The sequence below is a fragment of the Lampris incognitus genome, chromosome 20 (assembly GCF_029633865.1).
Source record: "Lampris incognitus isolate fLamInc1 chromosome 20, fLamInc1.hap2, whole genome shotgun sequence".
NCBI classification, from domain to species: domain Eukaryota; kingdom Metazoa; phylum Chordata; class Actinopteri; order Lampriformes; family Lampridae; genus Lampris; species Lampris incognitus.
The window spans coordinates 7845087-7865348 of NC_079230.1; the positions used below are offsets into that span (position 1 = coordinate 7845087).

The following is a 20262-nucleotide window of genomic DNA, read 5'->3' on the forward strand; positions in this document are numbered from 1 at the left end:
CTATAAACAGCATCCGGATGTATGTGTTGTTAAGTTCAAGGTGGGCCAGAGCAAAGTGCAGGGCAGTGGCAATGGCATCCTCAGTAGACCTTTTGGGACGGTAGGCGAACTGATGTGGGTCGAATGTGGGGGGGGGGGGGTAAATGCTTACAAGGTTTGTAAGCAGAAGACGGTTGCATTTTTCTCAGTCCTGTTACCAAAACGCATGTATCATCTAAAAAGCATGTTTAAAAGCATGTGAACTAATTCCTTTGCTTTCCCTTCAAGAAAGTGTTTATTTTAAAGAAGTAGTTCGCTCACACGTTCAAATAATATTTGTGACTAAAAAAAATCACTACATGTGCATACCAGTTGTACTTTTTTTAAATGCAAAGCAACTTTTTCTTTTTTAAAGAAGACCGAAACCTCAAGTGTATATTTTTATCATGTAATTCATTTTTAAGAAAACAATTATTTCTCTGATTTTCCCCCTTTTCTCCCAATTTAGTGGCCGATCAATCCCTCTTTTAGTTCAAACGCCCACCCTCGTACTGCACGCGTTCACCAACCGCGTCTCTCCGGCCGGCAGCCTCGAAGGAGGTGCCTCGTCACGGAAGTGGCGAGGCGAATCCAGGCCGAACCGCTGCTTTTCCCGACACACATCATGTGATTAATTAAACAAGTGGATAAATGATGGACCCAACATAATTGAAAACAAGGGTGACTTACCTTTATGTTGTTGAAAATAAAAAACTAAAACTATTCAGTAACAGGAATGGACATCGTGATGAACACTGGGTAACAGAAACGTGTGTCCGTATGTGTGTGCATGTGTGTGTGTGTATGCATGTTGTGCGTTGTGAGATTTCTGTGTTGAAGGGATGTGCCATGTATTCTTCACAGCAAAGGAGTTGGAAAGGGAGGGAGGGAGAGAGAGACGGGGAGACGGGGGGGGAGGGGGGTCTTGCTCCTTCAGCATGCCCATGGGTGGGTGTTTCTGGCTCCTGCACAGTGTAGCTTCTCTCCATCTTCTTCTACGATAGGTAAGAAAGACAACAAAGATAAAAAACTGAGCATATTACGTACATCCTCAGATCTCTGCATCGACTACCAGCACCTAAAATCCACTCGAAAACTTTCTTGCTGGTCTACAAAACACTGACTGGCTCAGTTGCAAAAGCTACTTCCCTATAGCGCTTTAGCTAGAATTGCAATAAATTCAAGAAAGCAAACTTGCCCTACCTTTTCTAAGAAGCTGCCTCTCTAGTCTGGCCCAGACTTCTTTCTCAATCTGCGTGTGACGACCTGTGACCGGCCTCGGGGCTGGGATGAGACGCACAACGTCCTCAAACAGGTACCAAAGGACGTCTTCGTGGGCTGGCAAGAATGACAAAAAACCTGTTGACCCCAAACTTCTGCATACAACAGACGTCATCGTGTGTTTCGCTTGTGTCTGTGATGATGCCCGGGGTACCCGTCGCCATCGTACTTCAGCACCACACCATTTGCCAAAAACTTCAGGACTTTGCCGCCGGATTTCTGCGGCCGTGCTGAGAACCGGGGCCAGAGAGGCCGACCCATTTTTCTAATCTCGCTAACAAAATATCATGATCGACAGTGTCGGGGGGGCGGCGCTGAGCACGAGGACAGATCCTTCTTTAGAGGAGAGTCGCTGACCTTTAGCAGGAACCAAATCAATATGGGGGCACGAGGTAAAACACACACACACACACACGCACACACACACGCACACACACACACGCACACACATGCACACACACGCGCACGCACACACACACAAACAGACAGACAGACAGACAGACACACACACACACACACAAACAGACAGACAGACAGACACACACACACATGCAAACACACACACACACACACAAACAGACAGACACACACACACATGCACACACACACACACACACACACAAACAGACAGACAGACAGACACACACACACACACGCACACACACACACACGCACGCACACACGCACACACACACAAACAGACAGACAGACAGACACACACACACAAACAGACAGACAGACACACACACACACATGCACAAACAGACAGACAGACACACACACACACACACACATGCACACACACACACAAACAGACAGACAGACAGACACACACACATGCACACACACACACACACACAAACAGACAGACAGACACACACACACACACACACAAACAGACAGACAGACAGACACACACACACACACACAGACAGACATGCACACACACACACAAACAGACAGACAGACAGACACACACACACACACATGCACACACACACACACACAAACAGACAGACAGACAGACAGACACACACACACACAAACAGACAGACAGACAGACACACACACACACAAACAGACAGACAGACAGATACACACACACACACACACACAGACACACACACACACATGCACACACACAAACAGACAGACACACACACACACACACACACATGCACACACACACACAGACAGACACACACACATGCACACACACACACACAAACAGACAGACAGACACACACATGCACGCACACACGCACGCACGCACACACACACAGAGACAGACACACACACACACGCACACACACACAAACAGACAGACAGACACACACACATGCACACACACACACACAAACAGACAGACAGACAGACAGACACACACCAAACTTATTATTGTAAATGTCAAAGCCATCATGGCAAAAAGTATGATGAGCACCATTATGATTCTTTATAAGGACATGCAAAAGTGTGTATGGGACGGGGGGGAGGGGGGTTCACCTTCATGCAAAGTGGACAGTGTAAACTGGGGCGCGTGTTGATTGGCGACGTTCACTACATCGACGCTTTAGCCTCGGCACCTTTAGTCGGGATTGTTTGAGTGCTGCGTGTTTCTTCATCTCTTCCTTTTCATTTCAAACGCCTCTTTGAAGGCAGGCGCACAGTAACGCCGGAGCCAACAGCCACCGATTTTCCGAGCTCCTTCGTCGTTATCGTCCTCGTTATGTATGATAGACTGACCCGACCGAGGAAGCGTGGGAACAATTCCGCTTCCGGTGTGGGAAGATGGCGGCGCCGTCCGCGCAGCGTCTTTTTCCACGCCTGCGTCAAGTTTGGCTGGTGTTGGCTCGGCTGCGAGAGCCTGGTCTACCGCGTCCCGTGGGCCCAGAGACCAGGGCCCTTCCTGGAGCTGCGCCCGAGGATGAACCGCCGAGGGCGGTCTAACAGGAAGCGGAAGCGAGGCGCGCTAAGCTAACCGCTAGCCCACGCAGACCGGCAGGGCCGATAACACCGAGAGCGGTCTGGCGGCGGCCTCGCGTTGGCTCGTCTGGTCCGCGGCCCTGCTTGGAGCTGCGCCCGAGGAGGAAACGCCGCGGGCGGTCTGACCGGAAGCGGAAGCGAGGCAGGCTAAGCTAACTGCTAGCCCATGCAGACCGGCAGTCCGAGTCATCCTGGCGTTCGCTCTCTTGGACGTTTATATATATATATGTATATATATGTATATATATACATATATACATATATATATATGTTGGATATATGTGTTTCTGTAGGTTTTTTTTGTAGTTTGTGTAAACTACTAATAAGACACATTAGTCCCTAGCTAGGGGGTCTGATCCTTTAGCCCAGTGTTTCTCAACCGGGGGTCCGCGGACCCCTAGTGGTCCGTGGTGTAATTGCAAGGGGTCCGTGAAAATAAAATATCTTTAAACAAAGATCCTATGACATTTATAGAAATAGGATTATTTTACTCAAATGTGACTGAGACCTTTATCTACCTAAACTATAAAGGGTAACAGGACTTTTGTCTCTAATTACATCTGTTTCACAAGTGTAATTTTGTGGAGTTAGAAAACAACGAGACAGGAGACGTGAGAGTAGACGTAGTCGAGGTAGTTTACTAGCTCCAACTTTGCATGTCATACATTCGACAACGACACTGAACTCTGTACCGGAAGCGGGAGTGCATTATCTCTTAGGTGAATGTCTCTAGTTATATAGATGTGGGTCACCACAATTTATTGTATTTTAATAAGAGATCTCGCTCCCGTTGGCATTGTTAAAAGTTACTGCATAAAAATTCTGTTTTGTTACATATATCTGAAAGTTACTGAATACATATTCTGTTTTGTTACATATATCTGAAAGTTACTGCATAAGAATTCTGTTTCGTTAACTATATCTAAGTTACAACTGAAAGCTCTTATTTTTGCCCCAAAGAGTGAATAAATGCTATAATGCAATTTAAAATGCAGTTTCTACTGTTTCTATCAAATTGCAACCCCCCTCCCCCAAGATCAGGTGGAGGGGTCCTCAGGGTAGATAAAAAATACGCAGGGGGTCCAGGACCCCAAAAAGGTTGAGAACCACTGCTCTAGCCGAGCGGTTAGCGATGTCGCCTTGTGGTGCAGTACACCCCGTATCGAAGAAAATAACCGGCTACATTTGGATGTGTTTTTGTCTTTGTGCTGCACTGCTGTGGGCATGGAGGAATAGGTTGTTTTTCTTTTCATTTCATGTGCTTAGGTGCATTGAATGAAATGACAAATAAATGGTCCTGATTCCTGAACTCACAACTCCCCTAACCAATATAACTCAACATGTGTCAGTTTGTCTTTTTTATACATTTGGGGAAAAAAAAAAGACACGAGAATTGCATCTAAATGAGCAATTAGCATCTACTTTAGTGAACAGCCAAGCCTACATCAAATACAGGACACTTCACACTGACACTTTGGTGAAAAAAATCCTCTCAGGCAACTGAAGAGGTTCAGTGTCTCCCCACAGATCCTGAAAACGTTTTATTCTGGTTCCACTGAGAGCATCCTGGCAGGCTGCTATGGGAACTGCACCTCTCAGGACTAAGCAGGCCTGCAGAGAGGGGTACGATGGGCTGAGCGGACCACCGGGACCACCGACAGGACTTCTACACCAGGCGGTGCAGGCCCAGGGCTAGAAGGATTGTTATGGCTCCCCATCACTCCATAACAGACTGTTTCATCCACTGCGGTCAGGCAAGCGCCTCTGCAGCCACAATGCCAACACAGAGAGGCCCGGGAGTTTCCTCCTCCACGTCATAAGGACGCTAAACTCAACATAACAATTACATTTGTGACTCACGTAATACGTTGTGGTTTCGCTAGTCACCCTTACAGTGGTCTTTTAGGAAATTGACAGATGATATCACGTCTGACTACTGTTTATTGCGAAGTCCATCTTGTGTGTTTTAGTCATGCAGCTAGAATCCTCGTAAAGCCCTGACGTATGCAGATGAGGCGTCGTGTCAGCCAATTATATCCTAGGCTGTCTAGCTACAGGACAATAGCAAGAGCCTGTTTGGCTTAATTAAAGTCCTTATCCTCTCCTCTATCAGGAAGTGTGACAATAAAAAATGTCGTATGCCTGTTCACCAGCCAGTGGCGCCCCCAGACATTTTTCATAGGGGGGGGGCCAAATGGGGCCACTGAAAATCTTGGGGTGGCACACCAAAACCAAAAGCCATGGCTGAATTTGGGGAATTCTATGCTGCTGTTGTTAGTATACTGTATAGGCTAGTTGAAAGCTGTCAATATGAGAGTTAAGAAAAATATACATTATTGATTTAAATGAACAGCACCTCATGTAACATATCAGATAGAAGCACATTATGCATAATCAGAAGCATATTCTGCATATGCGACTCGTGGCTGGCGGGGCCAGCGGGGGGGGGGGACAGGGATAGTATCAGGGTGGCCGTCGCCACCCCTGGCCACCCCTTGGGGGCGCCACTGAATGTAAGGGGCGTAGCAGTAGGCGTCGGCTTGTGGGCAGCTGTTCTCGCCGCTGTTCCAGCAACTGTCTTGCATTTAGAAATCTCCAGGCGGCCGATAGGCGGAGATCTCCGACTGTCCCGGTATAGCGAGACTAAGAGATGAGCTCACTCAGCTGGTCCTGACGCTCCGTACCGGTCCAAGCAGTGCTCTGCCTCAGGACCAGTCTGACACCGGGACTATCAGAGTCAAACCAAATTATAACACAACAGAAACAAAAGTGCCTCACCTATTGGAGCACAAAATCAAACACACAAAGTAAAATGCAATGCTATCTGGCCCTGAAAGACAGTAAACTGTGGCAACTTACCTGAGCACAGTGACTGGTGTTAAACACAGACACATGTGAACACAGTACAGACTGAGAGCTCATAGCCTGGCCACAGAAACAGGCAGACATACTAAGAAAACATGGCTGCCAAAAGAGGAGCGACTGTGCCAACAGTGTGGAGGAACTGCTGAAGAGGCAGAGCGGCACTTCCTCACACAGTGCCCAGCATTTAAACTTATAAGGGAACAACCCCCCGCCCCCAAATTCAGCAATAAACATCCACATTTTATTAAATCAGATAATGAAAAACTAAAAATTATCCTGGGGGAAATGACAGAAAGCTGCGTTCTCGCAGCGCAGTTGATCTCTGCCTGCCGCCACACGAGGGAATCAGAATGACCTCCTGATCTACGTCAGGCCTCCGTTTTAAGTCACCTTATTTTCATTTATTTATGTATTACATGTATATATTATTGTCTTCTTTCTGTATGTACATCTGTTAGCATTCATTGTTTGCACAATGCTTTGGCAATGCTGTATTTTGTTATGGTCATGCCAACAAAGCAATCTGAATTTGAATTGGATTTTGAGAGAGAGAGCGAAAGAGAGAGTTAACATGAGAAAGACAGAGAGAGTTAGGGGAGGGAGAGAGAGAGAGAGAGAGAGAGAGAGAGAGAGAGGGAGTTAGAAGAAGAGAGAGCTAGAGAGAGGGAGAGTTAGAAGGAGAGAGAGAGAGAGAGAGCGTTAGAAGGGGAAAGAGAGAGAGACAGCGTTAGAAGGGGAGAGAGAGAGAGAGCGTTAGAAGGGGAGAGAGAGACAGACAGACAGAGAGAGAGCGAGAGGAAAGACACCCACACACAAACACGGGCAGACTGGCAAGAGCAAAGGGGGAAAGGAAATACTAGAATCACAAGGAGTAACTGGAACTATAACCATGACTCAGTATCCCTCCAGTGTCATCAGCAAGCCCTGCAATGCCAAGAGCTGAATAATAATAAAAAACCCCTTACCCAACTTGTCCTGAGGCTGAGACCACAAACCCTTGCTTTACATCCCGCCAACGAAGCCATTTGAATTTGAGCCAGAGAGAGAGAGAGAGAATTTGAATTTAAATTTGAATTTGAGAGTTAGGAGAGCGAGACAGAGAGTTAGAAGGAGAGAGAGCGAGACAGAGAGAGAGTTAGAAGGAGAGAGGGCGAGACAGAGAGAGAGAGTTAGAAGGAGAGAGAAAGAGACAGAGAGAGAGTTAGAAGGAGAGAGAGCGAGACAGAGAGAGAGAGTTAGAAGGAGAGAGAGCGAGACAGAGAGAGAGAGTTAGAAGGAGAGAGGGCGAGACAGAGAGAGAGTTAGAAGGAGAGAGAGCGAGACAGAGAGAGAGAGTTAGAAGGAGAGAGAGGGCGAGACAGAGAGAGAGCTAGAAGGAGAGAGGGCGAGATAGAGAGAGAGTTAGAAGGAGAGAGGACGAGACAGAGAGAGAGTTAGAAGGAGAGAGAGCGAGACAGAGAGAGAGAGTTAGAAGGAGAGAGAGCGAGACAGAGAGAGAGAGTTAGAAGGAGAGAGAAAGAGACAGAGAGAGAGTTAGAAGGAGAGAGAGCGAGACAGAGAGAGAGAGTTAGAAGGAGAGAGGGCGAGACAGAGAGAGAGAGTTAGAAGGAGAGAGAGCGAGACAGAGAGAGAGAGTTAGAAGGAGAGAGAGGGCGAGACAGAGAGAGAGTTAGAAGGAGAGAGGGCGAGATAGAGAGAGAGTTAGAAGGAGAGAGGACGAGACAGAGAGAGAGTTAGAAGGAGAGAGAGCGAGACAGAGAGAGAGAGTTAGAAGGAGAGAGAGCGAGACAGAGAGAGAGAGTTAGAAGGAGAGAGAGCGAGACAGAGAGAGAGAGTTAGAAGGAGAGAGAGGGCGAGACAGAGAGAGAGTTAGAAGGAGAGAGGGCGAGATAGAGAGAGAGTTAGAAGGAGAGAGGACGAGACAGAGAGAGAGTTAGAAGGAGAGAGAGCGAGACAGAGAGAGAGAGTTAGAAGGAGAGAGAGCGAGACAGAGAGAGAGAGTTAGAAGGACAGAGGGCGAGACAGAGAGAGAGTTAGAAGGAGAGAGGGCGAGACACAGAGAGAGAGAGTTAGAAGGAGAGAGGGCGAGACACAGAGAGAGAGTTAGAAGGAGAGAGAGCGAGACAGAGAGAGAGTTAGAAGGAGAGAGGGCGAGACACAGAGAGAGTGAGAAGGAGAGAGGGCGAGACAGAGAGAGAGTTAGAAGGAGAGAGAGCGAGACAGAGAGAGAGAGTAAGAAGGAGAGAGGGCGAGAAAGAGAGAGAGAGTTAGAAGGAGAGAGAGCGAGACAGAGAGAGAGAGTTAGAAGGAGAGAGAGGGCGAGACAGAGAGAGAGTTAGAAGGAGAGAGGGTGAGATAGAGAGAGAGTTAGAAGGAGAGAGGACGAGACAGAGAGAGAGTTAGAAGGAGAGAGAGCGAGACAGAGAGAGAGAGTTAGGAGAGAGAGCGAGACAGAGAGAGAGAGTTAGAAGGAGAGAGGGCGAGACACAGAGAGAGAGAGTTAGAAGGAGAGAGGGCGAGACACAGAGAGAGAGTTAGAAGGAGAGAGAGCGAGACAGAGAGAGAGTTAGAAGGAGAGAGGGCGAGACACAGAGAGAGAGAGTTAGAAGGAGAGAGGGCGAGACACAGAGAGAGAGTTAGAAGGAGAGAGAGCGAGACAGAGAGAGAGTTAGAAGGAGAGAGGGCGAGACACAGAGAGAGTGACAAGGAGAGAGGGCGAGACAGAGAGAGAGTTAGAAGGAGAGAGGGCAAGAAACAGAGAGAGAGAGTTAGAAGGAGAGAGGGCGAGACAGAGAGAGAGTTAGAAGGAGAGAGGGCGAGACAGAGAGAGAGTTAGAAGGAGAGAGGGCGAGACAGAGAGAGAGAGAGTTAGAAGGAGAGAGAGCGAGACAGAGAGAGAGAGTTAGAAGGAGAGAGAGCGAGACAGAGAGAGTTAGAAGGAGAGAGAGCGAGACACAGAGAGAGAGTTAGAAGGAGAGAGAGCGAGACACAGAGAGAGAGTTAGAAGGAGAGAGGGCGAGACAGAGTGAGAGAGTTAGAAGGAGAGAGGGCGAGACACAGAGAGTTAGAAGGAGAGAGGGCGAGACAGAGAGAGAGAGAGTTAGAAGGAGAGAGGGCGAGACAGAGAGAGAGAGTTAGAAGGAGAGAGGGCGAGACAGAGAGAGAGAGTTAGAAGGAGAGAGAGCGAGACAGAGAGAGAGACACTGCACTTTAAAGCTCTGAAAACCCAAGAACTGAACCCCGAAAAGAGTCCCCTGAAGCAGCTGGCTCCGAGACTCATCAACCCTGTAACAAATACTAAGACCAACCAACCTCAGGCCAGCACTGCATCCCAAACAAAGTTTACGATAAATCAGGCTATAAAACAAAGCAAGAACAATTATCTGAAACATTGGAACGCTGAAATCAAAACTCAAAACAAACTAGAAGTCTATCGGGCCCTAAAAACAAACTATGATTTGGAAGAATACCTCTTAACTGTCAGAGACAGGAAGCAGCGACAGATCCGCACCAAATACAGGCTCAGTGACCACAGTCTCGCCATTGAAAAGGGGAGACACAAAAAGACGTGGTTGCCAAAAGAGCAACGATCATGTGGTCAGTGCAGGACAGATGAGGTGGAGACAGAGGTGCACTTCCTCCTTAAATGTGACAGATTTGAAAAACAGCGCCGGGCTTTTGTCCAGGAGCTGGAACATGTGATTCCAGAGTACCAGGAAATGGACGACGCAGGTAAGCTGCAGGTGGTCCTGGGAGGGGGGCCAGCGGCGAGCATTGCAGCAAGATTTATATTATCTTGCCACAACCTGAGAGACAGTGGATGACGGCACCTATTGCTACTATTGTTATTCAATATCATAATCATTGTTGTTGTTGCTGTTATTATTATAATCATTGTTGTTTTTGTTATTATTATAATCATTGTTGTATTGTGTTGTTGTTTTACCTGCTTTGGCAATATGTACACAAATGTATGTCATGCCAATAAAGCACATATTGAATTGAATTGAATTGAGAGAGAGTTAGAAGGAGAGAGGGCGAGACAGAGAGAGAGAGTTAGAAGGAGAGAGAGCGAGACAGAGAGAGAGTTAGAGGGAGATAGGGCGAGACAGAGAGAGAGAGTTAGAAGGAGAGAGGGCGAGACAGAGAGAGTTAGAGGGAGAGAGGGCGAGACAGAGAGAGAGAGTTAGAAGGAGAGAGAGCGAGACAGAGAGAGAGTTAGAGGGAGATAGGGCGAGACAGAGAGAGAGAGTTAGAAGGAGAGAGGGCGAGACAGAGAGAGAGTTAGAGGGAGAGAGGGCGAGACAGAGAGAGAGAGTTAGAAGGAGAGAGAGCGAGACAGAGAGAGAGAGAGTTAGAAGGAGAGAGAGCGAGACAGAGAGAGAGAGTTAGAAGGAGAGAGGGCGAGACAGAGAGAGAGTTAGAAGGAGAGAGAGGGCGAGACAGAGTGAGAGAGTTAGAAGGAGAGAGGGCGAGACAGAGAGAGAGAGTTAGAAGGAGAGAGGGCGAGACAGAGAGAGAGAGTTAGAAGGAGAGAGGGCGAGACAGAGTGAGAGAGTTAGAAGGAGAGAGAGCGAGACAGAGAGAGAGAGTTAGAAGGAGAGAGAGGGCGAGACAGAGAGAGAGTTAGAAGGAGAGAGGGCGAGATAGAGAGAGAGTTAGAAGGAGAGAGGACGAGACAGAGAGAGAGTTAGAAGAAGAGAGAGCGAGACAGAGAGAGAGAGTTAGAAGGAGAGAGCGCGAGACAGAGAGAGAGAGTTAGAAGGAGAGAGGGCGAGACAGAGAGAGAGTTAGAAGGAGAGAGGGCGAGACACAGAGAGAGAGAGTTAGGAGAGAGGGCGAGACACAGAGAGAGAGTTAGAAGGAGAGAGAGCGAGACAGAGAGAGAGTTAGAAGGAGAGAGGGCGAGACACAGAGAGGGTGAGAAGGAGAGAAGGCGAGACAGAGAGAGAGTTAGAAGGAGAGAGGGCAAGAAAAAGAGAGAGAGTTAGAAGGAGAGAGGGCGAGACAGAGAGAGAGTTAGAAGGAGAGAGGGCGAGACAGAGAGAGAGAGTTAGAAGGAGAGAGGGCGAGACAGAGAGAGAGAGAGTTAGAAGGAGAGAGAGCGAGACAGAGAGAGAGAGTTAGAAGGAGAGAGAGCGAGACACAGAGAGAGAGTTAGAAGGAGAGAGAGCGAGACACAGAGAGAGAGTTAGAAGGAGAGAGAGCGAGACACAGAGAGAGAGTTAGAAGGAGAGAGGGCGAGACAGAGTGAGAGAGTTAGAAGGAGAGAGGGCGAGACACAGAGAGTTAGAAGGAGAGAGGGCGAGACAGAGAGAGAGAGAGTTAGAAGGAGAGAGGGCGAGACAGAGAGAGAGAGTTAGAAGGAGAGAGGGCGAGACAGAGAGAGAGAGTTAGAAGGAGAGAGAGCGAGACAGAGAGAGAGAGTTAGAAGGAGAGAGGGCGAGACAGAGAGAGGGAGTTAGAAGGAGAGAGGGCGAGACAGAGAGAGAGAGTTAGAAGGAGAGAGGGCGAGACAGAGAGAGAGAGAGTTAGAAGGAGAGAGAGCGAGACAGAGAGAGAGTTAGAAGGAGAGAGGGCGAGACAGAGAGAGAGTTAGAAGGAGAGAGGGCGAGACACAGAGAGAGAGTGAGAAGGAGAGAGGGCGAGACAGAGAGAGAGTTAGAAGGAGAGAGAGCGAGACAGAGAGAGAGAGTTAGAAGGAGAGAGAGAGGGAGCGTTCGAAGGAGAGAGAGAGCGTTAGAAGGGGGAGGGAGTTGGGAGAAAGCGCATTAGAAGGGGAGAGACAGACAGACAGACAGACAGACAGACAGACAGAGGGAGGGAGGGGGGAGGGAGAGTTAGAAGGAGAGAGGGATTTTTAAATTCCATTTTATTTAAAAAAAAAGATCACACAGTGATCAAAAAAAAAAAATGAAGACGTCCATGATTATTCAGAGATAATGTCCACAAAAGAACGTGTAGACATCACTTACTAACCATCCGCCACTCGAGTTCCCAGATTTTATCGGGGAAACATCAGTAAAAAGCATCTCACCGTCTTCCGCCAAACAAATTACATCATTGCAGCGCCACTGCTGAACGCAATCATCCAAATTCCTCAAGGCTTTATAATCCCTGACATCAACCCCGCCCCCGGATCTCACCAAGGAAACAAACAAAGGAATCACACCCTGCCCTGCCCTGCCCCCTTCTGTTTTAGCCCTGCTGCTGATGGATGTGGACATTTTTGCTTCTCCCATTATGACATTTAGAAGTGACCACTTCTGACATTTTCACTCTTCTGTAAGCTGCCCTGAAAAGAAATGCTGTTTTCCACCACCTTTCAGCAAAACACTGGAACAACCCCCCCCCACCCCAACACATTAAACAGATCTTTAAGTCCGCTTGCTGCCTTCCGTAAAACAGGGAAAAACTGTTTCCGTCGTTCCACAAAACAGACATGTGTCGGGCGCTGCGGGATTAATCACAGCTGGAAAAGCATGCACGGCGATAGCCCCGTGTAGGGTTCTCCACTCAAAGTCACCCGTTCTTCTCTTTCCAAGGGCGGCTTGTACGATACTCTCCATCCTGGTTTGACGCGACAATTAACACTTCATTTTTCCCTCCACGCTGTGGCAGTCTTCCCAGTTAGTGTGCATGTGTTCAACACTTTGACACATGACTTGTAAACTTCTTTGCCTTTTTCACTGAATACAAATCCAGATTATCAGCATTTTCCACATTTGAAAAAAAAATGTCCGGTGCAAGCACTCATTCTAGGAGAAAGGTCCAAATGTGGAAAGGGGTCGTCCCGCTCAGGAGTTTCGACCTTTGCACAGTAGGTCCTGCAACAGCTCCTGTCGGCCTCTCAACCCGGCGACTTAGTATCGGCCCTGTGTGACGAATAGACTTCCGCCTCAGACGAGAAGCCACGGCCTTTGCGTCCGTCAGACCGGGTCCAGCTACAACCACTGTATGTTTTAATGTTACAGTCCCGGTGCTGCAGTCTTAGGGCGAGACCTGGCGTTGAACCGTCCTGCATGTCCGACCCGGCTCTGGGAACGAGAGGCCCCTTTAATAACCGGTACAGGGAAAGAGTAGGTTCCTTTCTTTTCCATGTAAACAGATTCCATGCTTTGAAAACTCCTTGATAGAAAAACAGGCAGTTCAGACACATTTAAACATTCAGAAGCCATCAGAAAACAAACCTGTATCAGGACCCAAACCTCAGAATAGCACTTGCTGCTCCTTTTCCAACTATATCAACAGACCTTGTAGCGTATTTTTTGCACAAATTGTAACCTGAAACCCACCACTCTACTTGCCAAGTGCACCAGTCCCTGGCCTCCCTCTTCTTTGGGCAAGAAAAGCACACTTTGGGGTAACCCCCCCCCAAAAAAAATAAAAAATCTAATAAGAAAACTTGTAGTTGTTGTATAAACCCAGCAGGTGATTCCATGCAAGCCAACCTATGCCACCCTGCAGAGGCTACTAAATGATTAGCTGTTGGATTTCCTGTGGATTCTACTAATCTCTCGAAAGTTCCACTATTTCTATCTCCAGATCACTCATGGACCGGGTAGTGTCCCTAGTAACATTGCGGGTGTGCTGTTGACAGAGCTGCTTTACTTCTACTTTGCCATAGTCCCACCGCTGTCCCAATGGTGTGAAGTCTTGTTTTCTTGTTCTAAAATTACTCCAAAAGACCCTTAAACACGCCCTTGAAATGAAGATCACACGTTAAAGCGGTGCTGAAATGCCAGCAGCACGCACTCTTTGGTCTTACGTTTACAATTAGACCATCACAGATAACTAGGGAATGATCAGCGAAATTCACAGTAAACATTCAAACTTGGCTGTGACCGCCATGGACCTGCCCTCTACCACTTGTTCTGTCTCGTAGGACGTAAGAACCTCTTAGGGAAGAGACAAACACAGCAAACACAGCATAAGATATACACACATGAAGACCAAAAGCTAAAAATAAGTTAAAAAAAAGAGCTGGAGTACAAAATATTTAAAAATATCCACAGACATTCAGTGGGTGGCCAGGTTCAGGTGGGCAACAGCTTGTGGAAAGAAGCTGTTTTTGAGCCTGGTAGTGCGGGCTCTGAGGCTCCTGTAGCGCCTCCCAGAGCACAGGGGGGAGAACAGTCCATGGTTGGGGTGGGTGGGATCTCTGCTGATGCTCAGACCCCTTCGAAGGCAGCATTTGTGATAAATGTCTTTTATGGCTGGGAGCTGGGTACCGGTGATATGCTGGACCGCCTTGACGACCCACTGCAGACCTTTCTGGTCTTCTGAGGTGCAGCTGCCGTACCACACTGAGATGCAGCTGGTCAGGTTGCTCTCTATGGTGCAGGGGTAGAAGTTGGTGAGAATTTTGTGTATAGACGGGCGCTCCTCAGCCTCCTCAGGAAATGCAGGCGTTGTTGGGCCTTTTTCACAAGGGCCTGGGTGTTTGATGTCCAGGAAAGTTCCTCGCTGATGTGGACTCCAAGGAATTTGAAGCTGGAAACACGCTCCACTTCCACCCCATTGATGTGTATGGGGGAGTGGCTGCAGCTTCTAGATCTCCTGAAGTCCACAATCAGCTCCTTCATCTTCTGCAGGATGAAAGGCAAGAAAAAAACCCCCCAATAATAATAATGTCCCTAGATCCTCTTCAGTATGCCATGTTCTTTTAAGAACACAAACAACGGTATATTTCTCCCCCTCAATACTGAATAAACTCGTGAGATTAAATACTCCCACCCCAAATGTCTTGAGTTCCTTCTTGAGCTTCTCTCTTATGTGTTGAGTATTTCTGGCAGTGACAAATAACATGTGCAACAGTTTTTTCTGATCCACATTCACAAAGTCCTGACGGACGCTTCCCTATTAGGTGCATTGCTCCATTTAATCCGGTGTGTCCTAACCTCAATCTTGAAAATGACTGCTTGTTCCCTAGTATTTTTCCCTACAGACATCCCCCCCCCCACTTTTGGTCTTATTTTACCCAAGTGACGGCCCTTGTTTCCCGTATCCCATAACTTTTGCCAAGCCATCATGATTGTGCTCCTTATCATTGTTTTGATTTCAGCTTTGCCGAAGGGCACCTTCATGACTCTGCCCTGCTTCAGGGCTTGTTTAGCCAGTGAGTCCGCCATGTCATTCCCCTCTACACCCCTATGAGCTGGAATCCACATAAACCGAACTGCTGTCTCTGCTTGATGTAGTCTGAATAGTGTCTCATAGATCTCGTAGATGATATCTGGTCTGCATTGAGATGACCTGGACTGTGATGATACCAGAGCTGACAATGAATCTGAACACACTATGACCTTTTCAAGCTTGTTTTGCTCTACCCATTGTAATGCCTAGCCAATATCTCGGTCATATATCCTGTTAAGTGATCTGGTGTTCTTTCCTTGATATGTGTATATCTAACTCTGGGATAACACAAGCAAGTCCTGTATTTCCTGTTTTTGGTTCCTTTGATCCATATGTACATACTGGAGTGAATGCCTGATGTATTGCCTTCAAACCAACATGGTTTGAGGGCCTTCACAGTAGGATGGTCTTCCCTATGCCCTTATAGATTTGTCTAGTATTTCACCACGATCTGCTTATATCTCGGGGTCAGTGGCATCTCTCCCAGTCCCACTTGAGTGGCTATATTAGGAGAAGTCTTAACAGCCCCACAGCACAATCTCAGTGCCTGACTTTGTATCACTTCGAGCTTTTTTAATTGTGATTTTGCTGCTGACCTGTACACTACACATCCATAATCAAACACTGATCTTATTAACACAACATAAATAGTCATCAAAGTGCTCCTGTTTGCTCCCCATTCTGACCCTCTCAAACATCGCATTACATTGAGAACCCTCTGGCATTTTTTATGTATCTTATCAATGTGATGCATCCAGGTCAGCTTTGTGTCAAATGAAACCCCCAGAAACCGAAAAGGCTTTACATGCTCTAAGTCTTCCCCATACCTCTTTACACCTGCTTCCCTTATTTTCTTCCTACTAAACACCGCAACCTTTGTCTTTTCCACAGAAAACGTAAACCCCCGTGAGCGTGATAATTTCTCTACCGTCAAAATCGCTTTTTGAATCTTCCCTCTAAGTAGTAATAAATTCTTCCCCCTCTTCCATAAAGCCCCATCATCAGCCAACAGCGACCTCCCAGTATCATAATGAACACCAGCAAACACGTCATTAATCATAATGGGAAAAAAGATTGGGCTGACAGCACCGCCCCGAGGAGTTCCTGTATCTGCCCTGTATTTATTAGACAACGCTGTTCCAATTTGAACTTGAATAAATCTATCAAATAATAAAATTTTGATCTTATTAAAAGTTCTTCCAGTTATTCCCGTTTTTCCTAACTTAATCAACAGTCCCTCTTTCCATACCACGTCATAGTTTTCTCTACTTCAGAGAACACTGCCATCACTGAGTCATTAGGAGCTTGGGCTTTTCTAATTTCCGTTTCCAGACAAACTACTGGATCCATTGTTCCTCGACCTCTCCTAAATCCACTCTGGTAAGGGGATAACAACCCTCTAGTTTCTATATAGAATGGCATTCTCTCTATAATCATCTTTTTCTTTATTTTCCCTACAGGTGACGTGAGTGCAGCTGGTCCGTAGCTTGTTGGACTTGTTGGGTCCTTTCCTGGTTTTGTTATGGGTATAATGACAGCCTCTTTCCAACTGGTAGGTAACCTTCCCTCTTCCCAAACTTTATTATATATTTCCAGAAGCTTCATTTCTGTCTGAGTTCCTAAAGGTTTTAACATTATATAAAAGATCGTGTCTTTCCGTGGAGATGTCAGGCCAGTTTCTGCTATAGCTCTCCTCATTTCCTGTATAGCAAAAGGTGCATCCGATGCACAACTTGTGCTCTCCCGGTCTTGTAAAACATCTGAGTAGGCTTCTCTAGTTGCTCCCCTCCCCTCGTTTCCCCTCCTCTGTTAGACTGTTAGAACTGTGGATTTTGGTGAATGTCTTAGCTAATATTTCTGCTTTATCTTCATCTGACACAGCTGTTTCATCTCCCTCTATTAGTGCTGGGTACTGCCGCTCTCGTCTGATTCCCCTCATCCTTCTTATCATTCCCCATACATCACCTATACTAGGTGTTGACCTGCCCATCGTGTTACAGAAATCCCTCCCACTTCGTTTCTTTGCTTCCTTCACAGTTTTCCTTGCTTGAGCCTGTGCCCTTTTATATTCAGTTAGTTTTTGGATATATCATGTAGTATCACGTGATATGCATTTTGTTCCAACCAAGCGGTAACACACCCGATTCTAGTAGTCAACCAACAGCCTTGTTCACAGTCCTGGGTAAGACGCTAAACTGCAACCGCAGGCTGTAGAGGGGTAGCGCCTTGCCTCAGCAAGGGCCCTTTGGCTAAGGATGACGTCCCTACTGGTAGATCTGGTCCTCCTGCATGCCTGTAGGGTACTTCCCACGGTGCCCAGTCCAGCCAACACATTGGGATAGGAGAAGGGAACTCTGACTTCAAATTCACCTGCTGCCTTGTGGGTTGACGCCTCTTTAGGCAAGGGCTAGGAGGAGGTAACTCTGAATTCAAATCCCCGAGCACAGTCTACCCAGCTGTCAGTACCCGGAAAGGGTAAACCATGGTGGCTCAGCTTAGTCAACTTGGCAGCGGTTCCGGCAACCGGCAGCTCTGTTTGTCAACTCGGCAGCAGTTCTGGTAAAAAGCAACGGGATTCTTCTGCGGCCGTCTCAGCTACGCTGTGCCACCAAACAACAGAGCGTCTTGCCAAGGGGGCGCTACAGAGCACCAAATAGTGTCGTCATCTAGGGTGGAGCCTCATATTTGAATATGGAGATAGTGAATCATAGATGATCCTGTCTTTGTATTACATTGTGTTTTACTCATTTTGGGTGAAGGCGTGTGTGTGAGTTTTTGGAAATGATGGGTTCTTTTAAATACTTTAAAAGCTCCGTTCCTTGCTTTAATGGCTTCACTGCATTCCTGTCCACCGCGGGAATGCTTTCCTCCCCATTTTCCCTTTGCTTCTGGGAATTCACAGATTTGCTGCTTTTCCCTAAACTTTCCATCAACTTGTTCTATATCCTGACTCAGGTCTATTTCATTACATTCCCTCTCACATGAATATTCCAGTTGATCCCGCTTTGCTTTACTAAATATCCACCTTGGCTCTCTTTTCTCTCCCCTTATTTCCTGGTCTACTGGACAGTGGTCACTACCGACTGTTGAGTCTTCCCATAATTCCCACTCACATATCCCTGCCACCTCTCGTGGTACCAGTGTCAAGTCTAGTGCTGAGCTGTTACCGGTGTGTACATCTATCCCCGTCCCTCTCCCGTCCTTAATACCCACCAACTTATCATCCTCCAACCGTTGCTCAATTAATTCGCCGTTTGCATCTGTCTTTTTCCCTCCCCCATAACGTGCTATGTGATTTTTTTTTTAACTGGTTCAAGATGTTTATTTATATCAGGGTGCGACAATACTGTCAAGTACACCAAGTTCAACTCAGATAACCATTTTTGGATGACTACTATTGAAACCCCCCCAAAAAATACCATTTGCAGCCTGTCCTTGGATCTGCTTTAACTTGTTTATATCTGGTTTTCTGCAAGGGTTTTAACAATTCATGACGGTGAATTGACCGTCATTCGTCAATATTTCTCCTACTTTAAACTCCCCCTCTGTCCCTTTTCGAACAACTCTAAATTGGTACGTTTTCCTTAATAAATGTCGCACACCCTCTACCTGTCCCCTCTTCCCTATCACGCCTCACCTCACAGCACTTCTGGTGTCCTTGGTAATTTGGTCAATTAAGTTTTTAAATTCTTGTCCGTTTGCCACCAAGCTTCTTGCAGTCCACTGTAATAATAATTTTAAAAAACCCCCCAATACTTGTTTTAACCAACCCATGCTGACTCTTGGCTTGCCTGATGGGCGCTGAGGTCATTTCTCACCTCCTCCCATGTCACTTCACTAATATCCAGGTGGTTTGCTGCAGCTTTTACTGTATATTCTGTTTTTGATTTTGTTTCCACTGCAGCGTTTATCGCTCCTGCAATGAAAGTGACTAATCGCTTTAGATCAGCCCACACTTCACCCTCTTCCTGCTGTTTGTTATGTTGGCTACCATTTGTGTCTCCTGTCTCCCTCCCTCTCCCCTGATTCACCATCTTGACCGCTTCTGCATATGTGGTCTTGTTTCGCACTCTGACCTGTTGGATCGCTACCTTCCTTTTCATGACCTCACATCCTGCATATGCAACACTACCATTACCGCCGCAGTTACAACACTTTGGTTGTTTTCCTCCCTCACAGTGTCCATACTCCTGATCCTCACCACAGCTAGCACAGCTTCCTCTCCCCTTACAGGTCATAGCAGCGCGTCCCAAATCTCTAACAACTGAAACATCTCACAGGTTTTGGCACGTACTCCCCTGACGGAGTAGGCCATGTATCCCAGCACCACTTTCTGTGGGAGGATTTCTCCATCAAACCCCGGCCGTTTCGCTTTCGCTTTCGGTCCTCACCCCTTCCCCGAACATGGGCGGCCTCCGTGCTTCCTGCAGCCTCCCACCTTTCAAATTTGCTTTTATTTCGCCCATGGTGACTTCAACTGGTATTCCCCACATCACTCCCTTCTTCCATCTGTTTCCCGTCTCAACGCGGCCAGCGCTTACCACTTAGCAATACTTCCCCACCTCTTTCATCATATCGGCCCTTGCTGTCTGCTCTACACTTCTACACACAATCAGATTCCCGTCTCTCAACACTTCAGCCAGTTTAACCCCACCGACCTGTTTTATTCGTGGTAGTTTCCTAGTTAACTTTACTGGGGTCCTAGACTGAACACCAGTCCCTTCGCTCAACCCGAGTGTCGCCTTGAGTTCAGCTCCCTCATCCCCCGTTTCACCACTCCTCCCCTCGGCGCTTGTCCCTCGTCCCCCGTTTCACCACTCCTCCCCTCGGCGCTTGTCCCTCGTCCCCCGTTTCACCACTCCTCCCCTCGGCGCTTGTCCCTCGTCCCCCGTTTCACCACTCCTCCCCTCGGCGCTTGTCACTCATCCCCCGTTTCACCACTCCTCCCCTCGGCGCTTGTCACTCATCCCCCGTTTCACC

The 20262-nt window shown here is 47.4% G+C and overlaps 1 long non-coding RNA gene across 1 annotated transcript in view; it reads right to left on the reverse strand.

Annotated features, from left to right (window-relative positions):
* Positions 1-779: 779 nt before the first annotated feature.
* LOC130130700 (uncharacterized) overlaps positions 780-20262 on the reverse strand; it is a 27086-nt gene continuing 7603 nt past the window's right edge. The window contains exons 2-3 of the long non-coding RNA XR_008812178.1: positions 1222-1356; positions 780-1013 (exon numbers count right to left, since the gene is read on the reverse strand). This is a non-coding gene — a long non-coding RNA (uncharacterized LOC130130700). The remainder of the gene's footprint in view (positions 1014-1221; positions 1357-20262) is intronic.